This window comes from Salmo salar, unplaced genomic scaffold, assembly GCF_905237065.1.
Source record: "Salmo salar unplaced genomic scaffold, Ssal_v3.1, whole genome shotgun sequence".
In the NCBI taxonomy this organism is placed as follows: domain Eukaryota; kingdom Metazoa; phylum Chordata; class Actinopteri; order Salmoniformes; family Salmonidae; genus Salmo; species Salmo salar.
Genome location: NW_025547103.1, coordinates 28,881 through 45,000, shown reverse-complemented (window position 1 = coordinate 45,000; position 16,120 = coordinate 28,881).

The window sequence follows — 16,120 nt, the reverse complement described above, 5'->3', positions numbered from 1 at the left end:
GGTGTCAGCTCAGGTCAGGGTGGAGGTGTCAGCTCAGATCAGGGTGGAGGTGTCAGCTCAGGTCAGGGAGGTGGTGTCATCTCAGGTCAGGGTGGAGGTGTCAGCTCAGGTCAGGGTGGAGGTGTCAGCTCAGGTCAGGGTGGAGGTGTCAGCTCAGGTCAGGGTGGAGGTGTCAGGTCAGGGTGGAGGTGTCAGCTCAGATCAGGGTGGAGGTGTCAGCTCAGGTCAGGGAGGAGGTGTCAGCTCAGGTCAGGGTGGAGGTGTCAGCTCAGATCAGGGTGGAGGTGTCAGCTCAGGTCAGGGTGGAGGTGTCAGCTCAGATCAGGGTGGAGGTGTCAGCTCAGGTCAGGGAGGTGGTGTCATCTCAGGTCAGGGAGGTGGTGTCATCTCAGGTCAGGGAGGAGGTGTCAGCTCAGGTCAGGCTGGAGGTGTCAGCTCAGGTCAGGCTGGAGGTGTCAGCTCAGGTTAGGGTGGAGGTGTCAGCTCAGGTCAGGGTGGAGGTGTCAGCTCAGGTCAGGGTGGAGGTGTCAGCTCAGGTCAGGGAGGTGGTGTCATCTCAGGTCAGGGAGGAGGTGTCAGCTCAGGTCAGGGAGGAGGTGTCAGCTCAGGTCAGGGTGGAGGTGTCAGCTCAGGTCAGGGTGGAGGTGTCAGCTCAGGTCAGGGAGGAGGTGTCAGCTCAGGTCGGAGTGGAGTTGTCAGGTCAGGGAGGAGGTGTCACCTCAGGTCAGGATGGAGGTGTCAGGTCAGGGTGGAGGTGTCAGCTCAGGTCAGGCTGGAGGTGTCAGCTCAGGTCAGGCTGGAGGTGTCAGCTCAGGTCAGAGTGGAGTTGTCAGGTCAGAGTGGAGTTGTCAGGTCAGAGTGGAGTTGTCAGCTCAGGTTAGAGTGAAGGTGTCAGCTCAGGTCAGGGTGGAGGTGTCAGCTCAGGTCAGGGAGGAGGTGTCAGCTCAGGTCAGAGTGGAGGTGTCAGCTCAGGTCAGGGTGGAGGTGTCAGCTCAGGTCAGGGTGGAGGTGTCAGATGAACCCTACAGATAGTCTCAGATAGCTCCAGCTCAGACCGTCTCAGGGTAAGGCTTAGTGGGGTGTGAAAGAGATCATACAGAGAGATAAGAAAAGGGTATGTGAGAAGGGGAGTGAGAGAGAGAGAGAGAGCGAGAGAGAGACACGCTGCCTGAAGTTCCTATTGGTCACTTCTCAGACCTGTCCACCCCCTCCTCTTTACAGTCACTCTGGATATAACCCCAGGTTAGACCAGGCTATGTTACAACAGGACTTCACCCCAGGTTAGACCAGGCTATGTTACAACAGGACTTCACCCCAGGTTAGACCAGGCTATGTTACAACAGGACTTCACCCCAGGTTAGACCAGGCTATGTTACAACAGGACTTCACCCCAGGTTAGACCAGGCTATGTTACAACAGGACTTCACCCCAGGTTAGAGCAGGCTATGTTACAACAGGACTTCACCCCAGGTTAGACCAGGCTATGTTACAACAGGACTTCACCCCAGGTTAGACCAGGCTATGTTACAACAGGACTTCACCCCAGGTTAGACCAGGCTATGTTACAACAGGACTTCACCCCAGGTAAGACCAGGCTATGTTACAACAGGACTTCACCCCAGGTTAGACCAGGCTATGTTACAACAGGACTTCACCCCAGGTTAGACCAGGCTATGTTACAACAGGACTTCACCCCAGGTTAGACCAGGCTATGTTACAACAGGACTTCACCCCAGGTTAGACCAGGCTATGTTACAACAGGACTTCACCCCAGGTTAGACCAGGCTATGTTACAACAGGACTTCACCCCAGGTTAGACCAGGCTATGTTACAACAGGACTTCACCCCAGGTTAGACCAGGCTATGTTACAACAGGACTTCACCCCAGGTAAGACCAGGCTATGTTACAACAGGACTTCACCCCAGGTTAGACCAGGCTATGTTACAACAGGACTTCACCCCAGGTTAGACCAGGCTATGTTACAACAGGACTTCACCCCAGGTTAGACCAGGCTATGTTACAACAGGACTTTGATGTTGCTGATGATCTTTTCAGCGTCTGTCTGTCTGTCTGTCTGTCTGTCTGTCTGTCTGTCTGTCTGTCTGTCTGTCTGTCTGTCTGTCTGTCTGTCTGTCTGTCTGTCTGTCTGTCTGTCTGTCTGTCTGTCTGTCTGTCTGTCTGTCTGTCTGTCTGTCTGTCTGTTTACATGAACACTGAGCTGGTTGTTTCACTGACTCTCCCTGGCTAGAAGAGATGTGTGGTCCATGCTTTGCTTGATATATCAGTGGGTTTTAGTAACTTCATAATGAAACATTACGGGTCCACGGGTCATGTTCCTATCAGGTATCAAAGTAAGACCCAGATGCAGACTGTCGAAGTAACAATGTTTAATGTTCCAACAAGGGCAAGCAGAAGACAGGTCAAGGCAGGCAGAGATCGGTAATCCAGAGGGAACAGAGGTACAGGTCGGCGGACAGGCTCAGGGGCAGGCAGAGTGGTCAGGCAGGCGGGCTCAGAGACAGGACAGGCAAGGCAAGGGTCAAAACTGGGAGGACGAGCAAAAAGAGAATAGAAGCAGGAGTACGGGAAAACACGCTGGTTGACTTGAAAAACATACAAAACGAACTGGCACAGAGAGACAGGAAACACAGGGATAAATACACTGGGGAAAATAAGCGACGCCTGGAGGGGGTGGAGACAATCACAAGGACAGGTGAAACAGATCAGGGCGTGACAGTTCCTCCACTTTGGTGTGTTTGCCTTATGATGGCTTCTCTTCCAAAGACGGTCTGAAAAGTATACTGTTGTCACAAAATAGAGACAGTCCACTTTCTGCTAATACGGTACCCAGCGTTAACTGTTAATGTCTATATCTCTTCTCTCTCTTGACTAAACGTGTGAACTCACTGTACTGTAAGTCGCTTTAGCTACAGCGTCTGCTAAGTGGCGTATAACCTATTATATACTATGTGTCTTGTTAGGGAGTTGTGTAGTGTTGTAATGGGTCTAGTTAGTGGCTGGTGCAGAATGTGAACAGGTGTTGTGTCTCTCTCTGTGCTTGTGTCTCAAATTAAACACTACTCCCTATGTAGTGCACTACTTTTGATCAGGGCCCATAAGGCTCTGGTCAAAAGTATTGCACTACATGTGGAATAGTATTTAGGACGCAGCCTGTGTCTGGGGAAAACTCTGATCCACCTTAATACAGCAACAGCTGCTGGGGATCAGGTCTGCTCTATGGGAGAGCACTGCCTTGCCTTGCTTTGACAAACACACTATAGAGGGAGAGAGAGACATAGAGAGATCAAACAGAAAGAGAGAGACGGACAGAAAGAGAGACAGAGGATGAGAGGGCGAGAGAGAGCTGGCAGGCAGGCAGTGTTTTTAGGGGGTTTAGGGGTACAAATCTCTCCTTCATCTGTGGCTCTGATCACAATTTAACTGAACAAGCTCTGGAAACCCTAACATCTGAGTTCCTGCCTGCCCACCTGTTAGAGTAGGTGTGTGTGGGTGGATGGGTGGGTGTGTGTGTGGGTATGTGTGTGTGTGTGGGTATGTGTGTGTGTGGGTGGGTGTGTGTGGGTATGTGCTTGCATCCATGTGTGTGTGTATGATATAAAGTTTCCTCTATAAAGGACACCATGTGTGTTTGTTTGATCCTAGTGTAGTGAGTGTTGGGGTTAGAAGTGGCGACATGGGGATTTGAACAGGGCCTGTCACACTGTGCAGCCATAAATCATCTGTCCAGTACTAATCTCGTTCCCAGACACTTTCACCCAAAGTCTGGTGGACCAAAGCATCAAACTCGGCCTTCGTTAGCCAATACAGAGAGCCGGGAGAAACTCCCGCCGCATAGACATTGGCTTAATCGGCATAATCTACCAACCAATCATCTTCTACAACGCCTTCCCCCTAACCCTATCCTGTACGCTAGCACACCATAAGCACAGAGCCACTCTTCGCAGTCGTGTGATTCGCTTAAATTAAATTATGACAAATACTTTACTCAGTAGGTCACTCCAGTAGGTCATTCCCACTAAAGCCAATTTTGAGTGGTTGACATCCCAGGCTTATATGTGCTGTGCACAATAGCCTGCAGGTGAGGTTAGTCCAGTGCCAACCTGATCCATAGATTTAGGGCAACATTTGTGTGCGAAGTGCAAAAAATACCATAAACCTCATTATAATTTTGCAGTGTGATTTCATCTGAAAATGTTCTTCAACGATGTCCGTTATAAGGAGGATTATGTAAGGGATCATCAACGAGAGGCTGCGTGTTCTATGGAAAATAATAAACGACTTGGAAGGTGTGTTCCACGAACGCATAGAGCCCTGAGTTGATTATCTCTTATATACTGTACCATGGCTATAATTTAACACATTTGCCGCTCAAAATGTTTTCATTTGGCAGTAGAAATGTGTTCAATATCCACTGAAGTAGGAAGCAAGTTTACTAAATAGCCACAGTAGTTGCCTTGGTAACCAAACAGACTTGCTAATTTAGCTAACCAAACCATCAGTCCTAGCTTGCTATGATGAAAATCTAATTCAACAATACCAATGTTTTCAATTCGACTTTTGCTGCCAAAAGCAGCATGGAACATAAAAATGAACTATAGCCATTGAATTCTACCGTGCTGATATACCGTGCGTTATAGGGAAATAATGCACGCTCTAGAATGCCCTTCAATCCAATCAGGAACAACTATTTAACAATGCCATGGTATAAATGAAAAAACGGAGCAATACATAAATAGATTCCTCTTCAAAACGCACACTGTTGAAGAAAAGTTTCATTAAATTCCCATGATAATGAGGTTTATAGTAAGTTTTCCACTTTGCAGTGCACAATGCTTTTGCACCTATAGCCTAATCATGACTCTGGTGTTAACCATACCCACACTATACAATAATCACTCAGTGTGTGTGTGTGTGTGTGTGTGTGTGTGTGTGTGTGTGTGTGTGTGTGTGTGTGTGTGTGTGTGTGTGTGTGTGTGTAAGTCAGACCTGCAGATGGAGTTTGAAGAGCTGGTGTCCAGTGCCAGGAGACTAAGTCTCAGCAGCACAGAAAAGCAGAAGAGAGGAAGCATTGCCAATGCTGACTCCAGGATGGACCGCAAGAGAGAGGTAAGACAGCAATATGGTACACTACGTTGATTCAGAGAGAAGTAACACAATTACCCATTTCTACTGAGCTGGGTCTAGTCAAGCTAATCTGCACCAGGCTGGCCTGGTTATGCATCCACTGTAGTTGACAGAACCCTGCTGGAACTCTGGAAAGAAAATATCAGAGCCAGAACAGTACTGTTTGGGTCAGCACCATAGTGTGAAAATGGTAAAGGTGTCAAAGTGTGTGTGTAGTTATCATGTGTAGTTGTAATGTGTTGTGTGTTTAGTATTAGTTGTAATGTGTTGTGTGTTTAGTATTAGTTGTAATGTGTTGTGTGTTTAATATTAGTTGTAATGTGTTGTGTGTTTAGTATTAGTTGTAATGTGTTGTGTGTTTAGTATTAGTTGTGTTGTGTGTTTAGTATTAGTTGTAATGTGTTGTGTGTTTAGTATTAGTTGTAATGTGTTGTGTGTTTAGTATTAGTTGTAATGTGTTGTGTGTTTAGTATTAGTTGTAATGTGTTGTGTGTTTAGTATTAGTTGTAATGTGTTGTGGGTTTAGTATTAGTTGTAATGTGTTGTGTGTTTAATATTAGTTGTAATGTGTTGTGTGTTTAGTATTCGTTGTAATGTGTTGTGTGTTTAGTATTAGTTGTAATGTGTTGTGTGTTTAGTATTAGTTGTAATGTGTTGTGTGTTTATTAATATTAGTTGTAATGTGTTGTGTGTTTAGTATTAGTTGTAATGTGTTGTGTGTTTAGTATTAGTTGTAATGTGTTGTGTGTTTAATATTAGTTGTAATGTGTTGTGTGTTTAGTATTAGTTGTAATGTGTTGTGTGTTTAGTATTAGTTGTAATGTGTTGTGTGTTTAGTATTAGTTGTAATGTGTTGTGTGTTTAGTATTAGTTGTAATGTGTTGTGTGTTTAGTATTAGTTGTAATGTGTTGTGTGTTTAGTATTAGTTGTAATGTGTTGTGTGTTTAGTATTAGTTGTAATGTGTTGTGTGTTTAGTATTAGTTGTTGTGTGTTTAGTATTAGTTGTAATGTGTTGTGTGTTTAGTATTAGTTGTAATGTGTTGTGGGTTTAGTATTAGTTGTAATGTGTTGTGTGTTTGGTATTAGTTGTAATGTGTTGTGTGTTTAATATTAGTTGTAATGTGGTGTGTGTTTAGTATTAGTTGTAATGTGTTGTGTGTTTAGTATTAGTTATAATGCGTTGTGTGTTTAGTATTAGTTGTTGTGTGTTTAATATTAGTTGTAATGTGTTGTGTGTTTAGTATTAGTTGAAATGTGTTGTGTGTTTAGTATTAGTTGTTGTGTGTTTAGTATTAGTTGTAATGTGTTGTGTGTTTAGTATTAGTTGTAATGTGTTGTGTGTTTAGTATTAGTTGTAATGTGTTGTGTGTTTAGTATTAGTTGTTGTGTGTTTAATATTAGTTGTAATGTGTTGTGTGTTTAGTATTAGTTGTAATGTGTTGTGTGTTTAGTATTAGTTGTTGTGTGTTTAGTATTAGTTGTAATGTGTTGTGTGTTTAGTATTAGTTGTAATGTGTTGTGTGTTTAGTATTAGTTGTAATGTGTTGTGTGTTTAGTATTAGTTGTAATGTGGTGTGTGTTTAGTATTAGTTGTAATGTGTTGTGTGTTTAGTATTAGTTGTAATGTGTTGTGTGTTTAGTACTAGTTGTAATGTGTTGTGTGTTTAGTATTAGTTGTAATGTGTTGTGTGTTTAGTATTAGTTGTAATGTGTTGTGTGTTTAGTATTAGTTGTAATGTGTTGTGTGTTTAGTATTAGTTGTAATGTGTTGTGTGTTTAATATTAGTTGTAATGTGTTGTGTGTTTAGTATTAGTTGTAATGTGTTGTGTGTTTAGTATTAGTTGTTGTGTGTTTAGTATTAGTTGTAATGTGTTGTGTGTTTAGTATTAGTTGTAATGTGTTGTGTGTTTAGTATTAGTTGTAATGTGGTGTGTGTTTAGTATTAGTTGTAATGTGTTGTGTGTTTAGTATTAGTTGTAATGTGTTGTGTGTTTAATATTAGTTGTAATGTGTTGTGTGTTTACTATTAGTTGTAATGTGTTGTGTGTTTAGTATTAGTTGTAATGTGTTGTGTGTTTAGTATTAGTTGTAATGTGGTGTGTGTTTAATATTAGTTGTAATGTGTTGTGTGTTTAGTATTAGTTGTAATGTGTTGTGTGTTTAGTATTAGTTGTAATGTGTTGTGTGTTTAGTATTAGTTGTTGTGTGTTTAGTATTAGTTGTAATGTGTTGTGTGTTTAGTATTAGTTGTAATGTGTTGTGTGTTTAGTATTAGTTGTAATGTGTTGTGTGTTTAGTATTAGTTGTAATGTGTTGTGTGTTTAGTATTAGTTGTTGTGTGTTTAGTATTAGTTGTAATGTGTTGTGTGTTTAGTATTAGTTGTAATGTGTTGTGTGTTTAGTATTAGTTGTAATGTGTTGTGTGTTTAGTAGTAGTTGTAATGTGTTGTGTGTTTAGTATTAGTTGTAATGTGTTGTGTGTTTAGTATTAGTTGTAATGTGTTGTGTGTTTAGTATTAGTTGTAATGTGTTGTGTGTTTAGTATTAGTTGTAATGCGTTGTGTGTTTAATATTAGTTGTAATGTGTTGTGTGTTTAATATTAGTTGTAATGTGTTGTGTGTTTAGTATTAGTTGTAATGTGTTGTGTGTTTAGTATTAGTTGTAATGTGTTTAGTATTAGTTGTAATGTGTTGTGTGTTTAATATTAGTTGTAATGTGTTGTGTGTTTAGTATTAGTTGTAATGTGTTGTGTGTTTAGTATTAGTTGTTGTGTGTTTAGTATTAGTTGTAATGTGTTGTGTGTTTAATATTACTTGTAATGTGTTGTGTGTTTAGTATTAGTTGTAATGTGTTGTGTGTTTAGTATTAGTTGTAATGTGGTGTGTGTTTAGTATTAGTTGTAATGTGTTGTGTGTTTAGTATTAGTTGTAATGTGTTGTGTGTTTAGTATTAGTTGTTGTGTGTTTAGTATTAGTTGTTGTGTGTTTAGTATTAGTTGTAATGTGTTGTGTGTTTAGTATTAGTTGTAATGTGTTGTGTGTTTAGTATTAGTTGTAATGTGTTGTGTGTTTAATATTAGTTGTAATGTGTTGTGTGTTTAGTATTAGTTGTAATGTGTTTGTGTGTTTAGTATTAGTTGTAATGTGTTGTGTGTTTAGTATTAGTTGTAATGTGTTGTGTGTTTAGTATTAGTTGTAATGTGTTGTGTGTTTAGTATTAGTTGTAATGTGTTGTGTGTTTAGTATTAGTTGTAATGTGTTGTGTGTTTAGTATTAGTTGTAATGTGTTGTGTGTTTAGTATTAGTTGTAATGTGTTGTGTGTTTAGTATTAGTTGTAATGTGTTGTGTGTTTAGTATTAGTTGTAATGTGTTGTGTGTTTAGTATTAGTTGTAATGTGTTGTGTGTTTAGTATTAGTTGTAATGTGTTGTGTGTTTAGTATTAGTTGTAATGTGTTGTGTGTTTAGTATTAGTTGTAATGTGTTGTGTGTTTAGTATTAGTTGTAATGTGTTGTGTGTTTAGTATTAGTTGTAATGTGTTGTGTGTTTAGTATTAGTTGTAATGTGTTGTGTGTTTAGTATTAGTTGTAATGTGTTGTGTGTTTAGTATTAGTTGTAATGTGTTGTGTGTTTAGTATTAGTTGTAATGTGTTGTGTGTTTAGTATTAGTTGTAATGTGTTGTGTGTTTAGTATTAGTTGTAATGTGTTGTGTGTTTAGTATTAGTTGTAATGTGTTGTGTGTTTAGTATTAGTTGTAATGTGTTGTGTGTTTAGTATTAGTTGTAATGTGTTGTGTGTTTAGTATTAGTTGTAATGTGTTGTGTGTTTAGTATTAGTTGTAATGTGTTGTTTAGTATTAGTTGTAATGTGTTGTGTGTTTAGTATTAGTTGTAATGTGTTGTGTGTTTAGTATTAGTTGTAATGTGTGTGTTTAGTATTAGTGTGGTTTAGTATTAGTTGTAATGTGTTGTGTGTTTAGTATTAGTTGTAATGTGTTGTGTGTTTAGTATTAGTTGTAATGTGTTGTGTGTTTAGTATTAGTTGTAATGTGTTGTGTGTTTAGTATTAGTTGTAATGTGTTGTGTGTTTAGTATTAGTTGTAATGTGTTGTGTGTTTAGTATTAGTTGTAATGTGTTGTGTGTTTAGTATTAGTTGTAATGTGTTTGTGTTTAGTATTAGTTGTAATGTGTTGTGTGTTTAGTATTAGTTGTAATGTGTTGTGTGTTTAGTATTAGTTGTAATGTGTTGTGTGTTTAGTATTAGTTGTAATGTGTTGTGTGTTTAGTATTAGTTGTAATGTGTTGTGTGTTTAGTATTAGTTGTAATGTGTTGTGTGTTTAGTATTATCTGTAATGTGTTGTGTGTTTAGTATTAGTTGTAATGTGTTGTGTGTTTAGTATTAGTTGTAATGTGTTGTGTGTTTAGTATTAGTTGTAATGTGTTGTGTGTTTAGTATTAGTTGTAATGCGTTGTGTGTTTAGTATTAGTTGTAATGTGTTGTGTGTTTAGTATTAGTTGTAATGTGTTGTGTGTTTAGTATTAGTTGTAATGTGTTGTGTGTTTAGTATTAGTTGTAATGTGTTGTGTGTTTAGTATTAGTTGTAATGTGTTGTGTGTTTAGTATTAGTTGTAATGTGTGTGTTTAGTATTAGTTGTAATGTGTTGTGTGTTTAGTATTAGTTGTAATGTGTTGTGTGTTTAGTATTAGTTGTAATGTGTTGTGTGTTTAGTATTAGTTGTAATGTGTTGTGTGTTTAGTATTAGTTGTAATGTGTTGTGTGTTTAGTATTAGTTGTAATGTGTTGTGTGTTTAGTATTAGTTGTAATGTGTTGTGTGTTTAGTATTAGTTGTAATGTGTTGTGTGTTTAGTATTAGTTGTAATGTGTTGTGTGTTTAGTATTAGTTGTAATGTGTTGTGTGTTTAGTATTAGTTGTAATGTGTTGTGTGTTTAGTATTAGTTGTAATGTGTTGTGTGTTTAGTATTAGTTGTAATGTGTTGTGTGTTTAGTATTAGTTGTAATGTGTTGTGTGTTTAGTATTAGTTGTAATGTGTTGTGTGTTTAGTATTAGTTGTAATGTGTTGTGTGTTTAGTATTAGTTGTAATGTGTTGTGTGTTTAGTATTAGTTGTAATGTGTTGTGTGTTTAGTATTAGTTGTAATGTGTTGTGTGTTTAGTATTAGTTGTAATGTGTTGTGTGTTTAGTATTAGTTGTAATGCGTTGTGTGTTTAGTATTAGTTGTAATGTGTTGTGTGTTTAGTATTAGTTGTAATGTGTTGTGTGTTTAGTATTAGTTGTAATGTGTTGTGTGTTTAGTATTAGTTGTAATGTGTTGTGTGTTTAGTATTAGTTGTAATGTGTTGTGTGTTTAGTATTAGTTGTAATGTGTTGTGTGTTTAGTATTAGCTGTATTGTGTGTTTAGTATTAGTTGTAATGTGTTGTGTGTTTAGTATTAGTTGTAATGTGTTGTGTGTTTAGTATTAGTTGTAATGTGTTGTGTGTTTAGTATTAGTTGTAATGTGTTTGTGTGTTTAGTATTAGTTGTAATGTGTTGTGTGTTTAGTATTAGTTGTAATGTGTTGTGTGTTTAGTATTAGTTGTAATGTGTTGTGTGTTTAGTATTAGTTGTAATGTGTTGTGTGTTTAGTATTAGTTGTAATGTGTTGTGTGTTTAGTATTAGTTGTAATGTGTTGTGTGTTTAGTATTAGTTGTAATGTGTTGTGTGTTTAGTATTAGTTGTAATGTGTTTGTGTGTTTAGTATTAGTTGTAATGTGTTGTGTGTTTAGTATTAGTTGTAATGTGTTGTGTGTTTAGTATTAGTTGTAATGTGTTGTGTGTTTAGTATTAGTTGTAATGTGTTGTGTGTTTAGTATTAGTTGTAATGTGTTGTGTGTTTAGTATTAGTTGTAATGTGTTGTGTGTTTAGTATTAGTTGTAATGTGTTGTGTGTTTAGTATTAGTTGTAATGTGTTGTGTGTTTAGTATTAGTTGTAATGTGTTGTGTGTTTAGTATTAGTTGTAATGTGTTGTGTGTTTAGTATTAGTTGTAATGTGTTGTGTGTTTAGTATTAGTTGTAATGTGTTGTGTGTTTAGTATTAGTTGTATATGTGTTGTGTGTTTAGTATTAGTTGTAATGTGTTGTGTGTTTAGTATTAGTTGTAATGTGTTGTGTGTTTAGTATTAGTTGTAATGTGTTGTGTGTTTAGTATTAGTTGTAATGTGTTGTGTGTTTAGTATTAGTTGTAATGTGTTGTGTGTTTAGTATTAGTTGTAATGTGTTGTGTGTTTAGTATTAGTTGTAATGTGTTGTGTGTTTAGTATTAGTTGTAATGTGTTGTGTGTTTAGTATTAGTTGTAATGTGTGTGTGTTTAGTATTAGTTGTAATGTGTTGTGTGTTTAGTATTAGTTGTAATGTGTTGTGTGTTTAGTATTAGTTGTAATGTGTTGTGTGTTTAGTATTAGTTGTAATGTGTTGTGTGTTTAGTATTAGTTGTAATGTGTTGTGTGTTTAGTATTAGTTGTAATGTGTTGTGTGTTTAGTATTAGTTGTAATGTGTTGTGTGTTTAGTATTAGTTGTAATGTGTTGTGTGTTTAGTATTAGTTGTAATGTGTTGTGTGTTTAGTATTAGTTGTAATGTGTTGTGTGTTTAGTATTAGTTGTAATGTGTTGTGTGTTTAGTATTAGTTGTAATGTGTTGTGTGTTTAGTATTAGTTGTAATGTGTTGTGTGTTTAGTATTAGTTGTAATGTGTTGTGTGTTTAGTATTAGTTGTAATGTGTTGTGTGTTTAGTATTAGTTGTAATGTGTTGTGTGTTTAGTATTAGTTGTAATGTGTTGTGTGTTTAGTATTAGTTGTAATGTGTTGTGTGTTTAGTATTAGTTGTAATGTGTTGTGTGTTTAGTATTAGTTGTAATGTGTTGTGTGTTTAGTATTAGTTGTAATGTGTTGTGTGTTTAGTATTAGTTGTAATGTGTTGTGTGTTTAGTATTAGTTGTAATGTGTTGTGTGTTTAGTATTAGTTGTAATGTGTTGTGTGTTTAGTATTAGTTGTAATGTGTGTGTGTTTAGTATTAGTTGTAATGTGTTGTGTGTTTAGTATTAGTTGTAATGTGTTGTGTGTTTAGTATTAGTTGTAATGTGTTGTGTGTTTAGTATTAGTTGTAATGTGTTGTGTGTTTAGTATTAGTTGTATGTGTTGTGTGTTTAGTATTAGTTGTAATGTGTTGTGTGTTTAGTATTAGTTGTAATGTGTTGTGTGTTTAGTATTAGTTGTAATGTGTTGTGTGTTTAGTATTAGTTGTAATGTGTTGTGTGTTTAGTATTAGTTGTAATGTGTTGTGTGTTTAGTATTAGTTGTAATGTGTTGTGTGTTTAGTATTAGTTGTAATGTGTTGTGTGTTTAGTATTAGTTGTAATGTGTTGTGTGTTTAGTATTAGTTGTTGTGTTGTGTGTTTAGTATTAGTTGTAATGTGTTGTGTGTTTAGTATTAGTTGTAATGTGTTGTGTGTTTAGTATTAGTTGTAATGTGTTGTGTGTTTAGTATTAGTTGTAATGTGTTGTGTTTAGTATTAGTTGTAATGTGTTGGTGTTTAGTATTAGTTGTAATGTGTTGTGTGTTTAGTATTAGTTGTAATGTGTTGTGTGTTTAGTATTAGTTGTAATGTGTTGTGTGTTTAGTATTAGTTGTAATGTGTTGTGTGTTTAGTATTAGTTGTAATGTGTTGTGTGTTTAGTATTAGTTGTAATGTGTTGTGTGTTTAGTATTAGTTGTAATGTGTTGTGTGTTTAGTATTAGTTGTAATGTGTTGTGTGTTTAGTATTAGTTGTAATGTGTTGTGTGTTTAGTATTAGTTGTAATGTGTGTGTTTAGTATTAGTTGTAATGTGTTGTGTGTTTAGTATTAGTTGTAATGTGTTGTGTGTTTAGTATTAGTTGTAATGTGTTGTGTGTTTAGTATTAGTTGTAATGTGTTGTGTGTTTAGTATTAGTTGTAATGTGTTGTGTGTTTAGTATTAGTTTGTAATGTGTTGTGTGTTTAGTATTAGTTGTAATGTGTTGTGTGTTTAGTATTAGTTGTAATGTGTTGTGTGTTTAGTATTAGTTGTAATGTGTTGTGTGTTTAGTATTAGTTGTAATGTGTTGTGTGTTTAGTATTAGTTGTAATGTGCTGTGTGTTTAGTATTAGTTGTAATGTGTTGTGTGTTTAGTATTAGTTGTAATGTGTTGTGTGTTTAGTATTAGTTGTAATGTGTTGTGTGTTTAGTATTAGTTGTAATGTGTTGTGTGTTTAGTATTAGTTGTAATGTGTTGTGTGTTTAGTATTAGTTGTAATGTGTTGTGTGTTTAGTATTAGTTGTAATGTGTTTGTGTGTTTAGTATTAGTTGTAATGTGTTGTGTGTTTAGTATTAGTTGTAATGTGTTGTGTGTTTAGTATTAGTTGTAATGTGTTGTGTGTTTAGTATTAGTTGTAATGTGTTGTGTGTTTAGTATTAGTTGTAATGTGTTGTGTGTTTAGTATTAGTTGTAATGTGTTGTGTGTTTAGTATTAGTTGTAATGTGTTGTGTGTTTAGTATTAGTTGTAATGTGTTGTGTGTTTAGTATTAGTTGTAATGTGTGTTTAGTATTAGTTGTAATGTGTTGTGTGTTTAGTATTAGTTGTAATGTGTTGTGTTTAGTATTAGTTGTAATGTGTTGTGTGTTTAGTATTAGTTGTAATGTGTTTGTGTGTTTAGTATTAGTTGTAATGTGTTGTGTGTTTAGTATTAGTTGTAATGTGTTGTGTGTTTAGTATTAGTTGTAATGTGTTGTGTGTTTAGTATTAGTTTGTAATGTGTTGTGTGTTTAGTATTAGTTGTAATGTGTTGTGTGTTTAGTATTAGTTGTAATGTGTTGTGTGTTTAGTATTAGTTGTAATGTGTTGTGTTTAGTATTAGTTGTAATGTGTTGTGTGTTTAGTATTAGTTGTAATGTGTTGTGTGTTTAGTATTAGTTGTAATGTGGTGTGTGTTTAGTATTAGTTGTTGTGTGTTTAGTATTCGTTGTAATGTGTTGTGTGTTTAGTATTAGTTGTAATGTGGTGTGTGTTTAGTATTAGTTGTAATGTGTTGTGTGTTTAGTATTAGTTGTAATGTGTTGTGTTTAGTATTAGTTGTAATGTGTTGTGTGTTTAGTATTAGTTGTAATGTGTTGTGTGTTTAGTATTAGTTGTAATGTGTTGTGTGTTTAGTATTAGTTGTAATGTGTTGTGTGTTTAGTATTAGTTGTAATGTGTTGTGTGTTTAGTATTAGTTGTAATGTGTGTGTGTTTAGTATTAGTTGTAATGTGTTGTGTGTTTAGTATTAGTTGTAATGCGTTGTGTGTTTAGTATTAGTTGTAATGTGTTGTGTGTTTAGTATTAGTTGTAATGTGTTGTGTGTTTAGTATTAGTTGTAAATGTGTTGTGTGTTTAGTATTAGTTGTAATGTGTTGTGTGTTTAGTATTAGTTGTAATGTGTTGGTGTTTAGTATTAGTTGTAATGTGTTGTGTGTTTAGTATTAGTTGTAATGTGTTGTGTGTTTAGTATTAGTTGTAATGTGTTGTGTGTTTAGTATTAGTTGTAATGTGTTGTGTGTTTAGTATTAGTTGTAATGTGTTGTGTTTAGTATTAGTTGTAATGTGTTGTGTGTTTAGTATTAGTTGTAATGTGTCGTGTGTTTAGTATTAGTTGTAATGTGTTGTTGTGTTTAGTATTAGTTGTAATGTGTTGTGTGTTTAGTATTAGTTGTAATGTGTTGTGTGTTTAGTATTAGTTGTAATGTGTTGTGTTTAGTATTAGTTGTAATGTGTTGTGTGTTTAGTATTAGTTGTAATGTGTTGTGTGTTTAGTATTAGTTGTAATGTGTTGTGTGTTTAGTATTAGTTGTAATGTGTTGTGTGTTTAGTATTAGTTGTAATGTGTTGTGTGTTTAGTATTAGTTGTAATGTGTTGTGTGTTTAGTATTAGTTGTAATGTGTTGTGTGTTTAGTATTAGTTGTAATGTGTTTGTGTGTTTAGTATTAGTTGTAATGTGTTGTGTGTTTAGTATTAGTTGTAATGCGTTGTGTGTTTAGTATTAGTTGTAATGTGTTGTGTGTTTAGTATTAGTTGTAATGTCGTTGTGTGTTTAGTATTAGTTGTAATGTGTTGTGTGTTTAGTATTAGTTGTAATGTGTTGTGTGTTTAGTATTAGTTGTAATGTGTTGTGTGTTTAGTATTAGTTGTAATGTGTTTGTGTGTTTAGTATTAGTTGTAATGTGTGTGTGTTTAGTATTAGCTGTAATGTGTTGTGTGTTTAGTATTAGTTGTAATGTGTTGTGTGTTTAGTATTAGTTGTAATGTGTTGTGTGTTTAGTATTAGTTGTAATGTGTTGTGTGTTTAGTATTAGTTGTAATGTGTTGTGTGTTTAGTATTAGTTGTAATGTGTTTGTGTGTTTAGTATTAGTTGTAATGTGTTGTGTGTTTAGTATTAGTTGTAATGCGTTGTGTGTTTAGTATTAGTTGTAATGTGTTTGTGTGTTTAGTATTAGTTGTAATGTGTTGTGTGTTTAGTATTAGTTGTAATGTGTTTGTGTGTTTAGTATTAGTTGTAATGTGTTGTGTTTAGTATTAGTTGTAATGTGTTGTGTGTTTAGTATTAGTTGTAATGTGTTGTGTGTTTAGTATTAGTTGTAATGTGTTGTGTGTTTAGTATTAGTTGTAATGTGTTGTGTGTTTAGTATTAGTTGTAATGTGTTGTGTGTTTAGTATTAGTTGTAATGTGGTTGTGTGTTTAGTATTAGTTGTAATGTGTTGTGTGTTTAGTATTAGTTGTAATGTGTTGTGTGTTTAGTATTAGTTGTAATGTGTTGTGTGTTTAGTATTAGTGTAATGCGTTGTGTGTTTAGTATTAGTTGTAATGTGTTGTGTGTTTAGTATTAGCTGTAATGTGTTGTGTG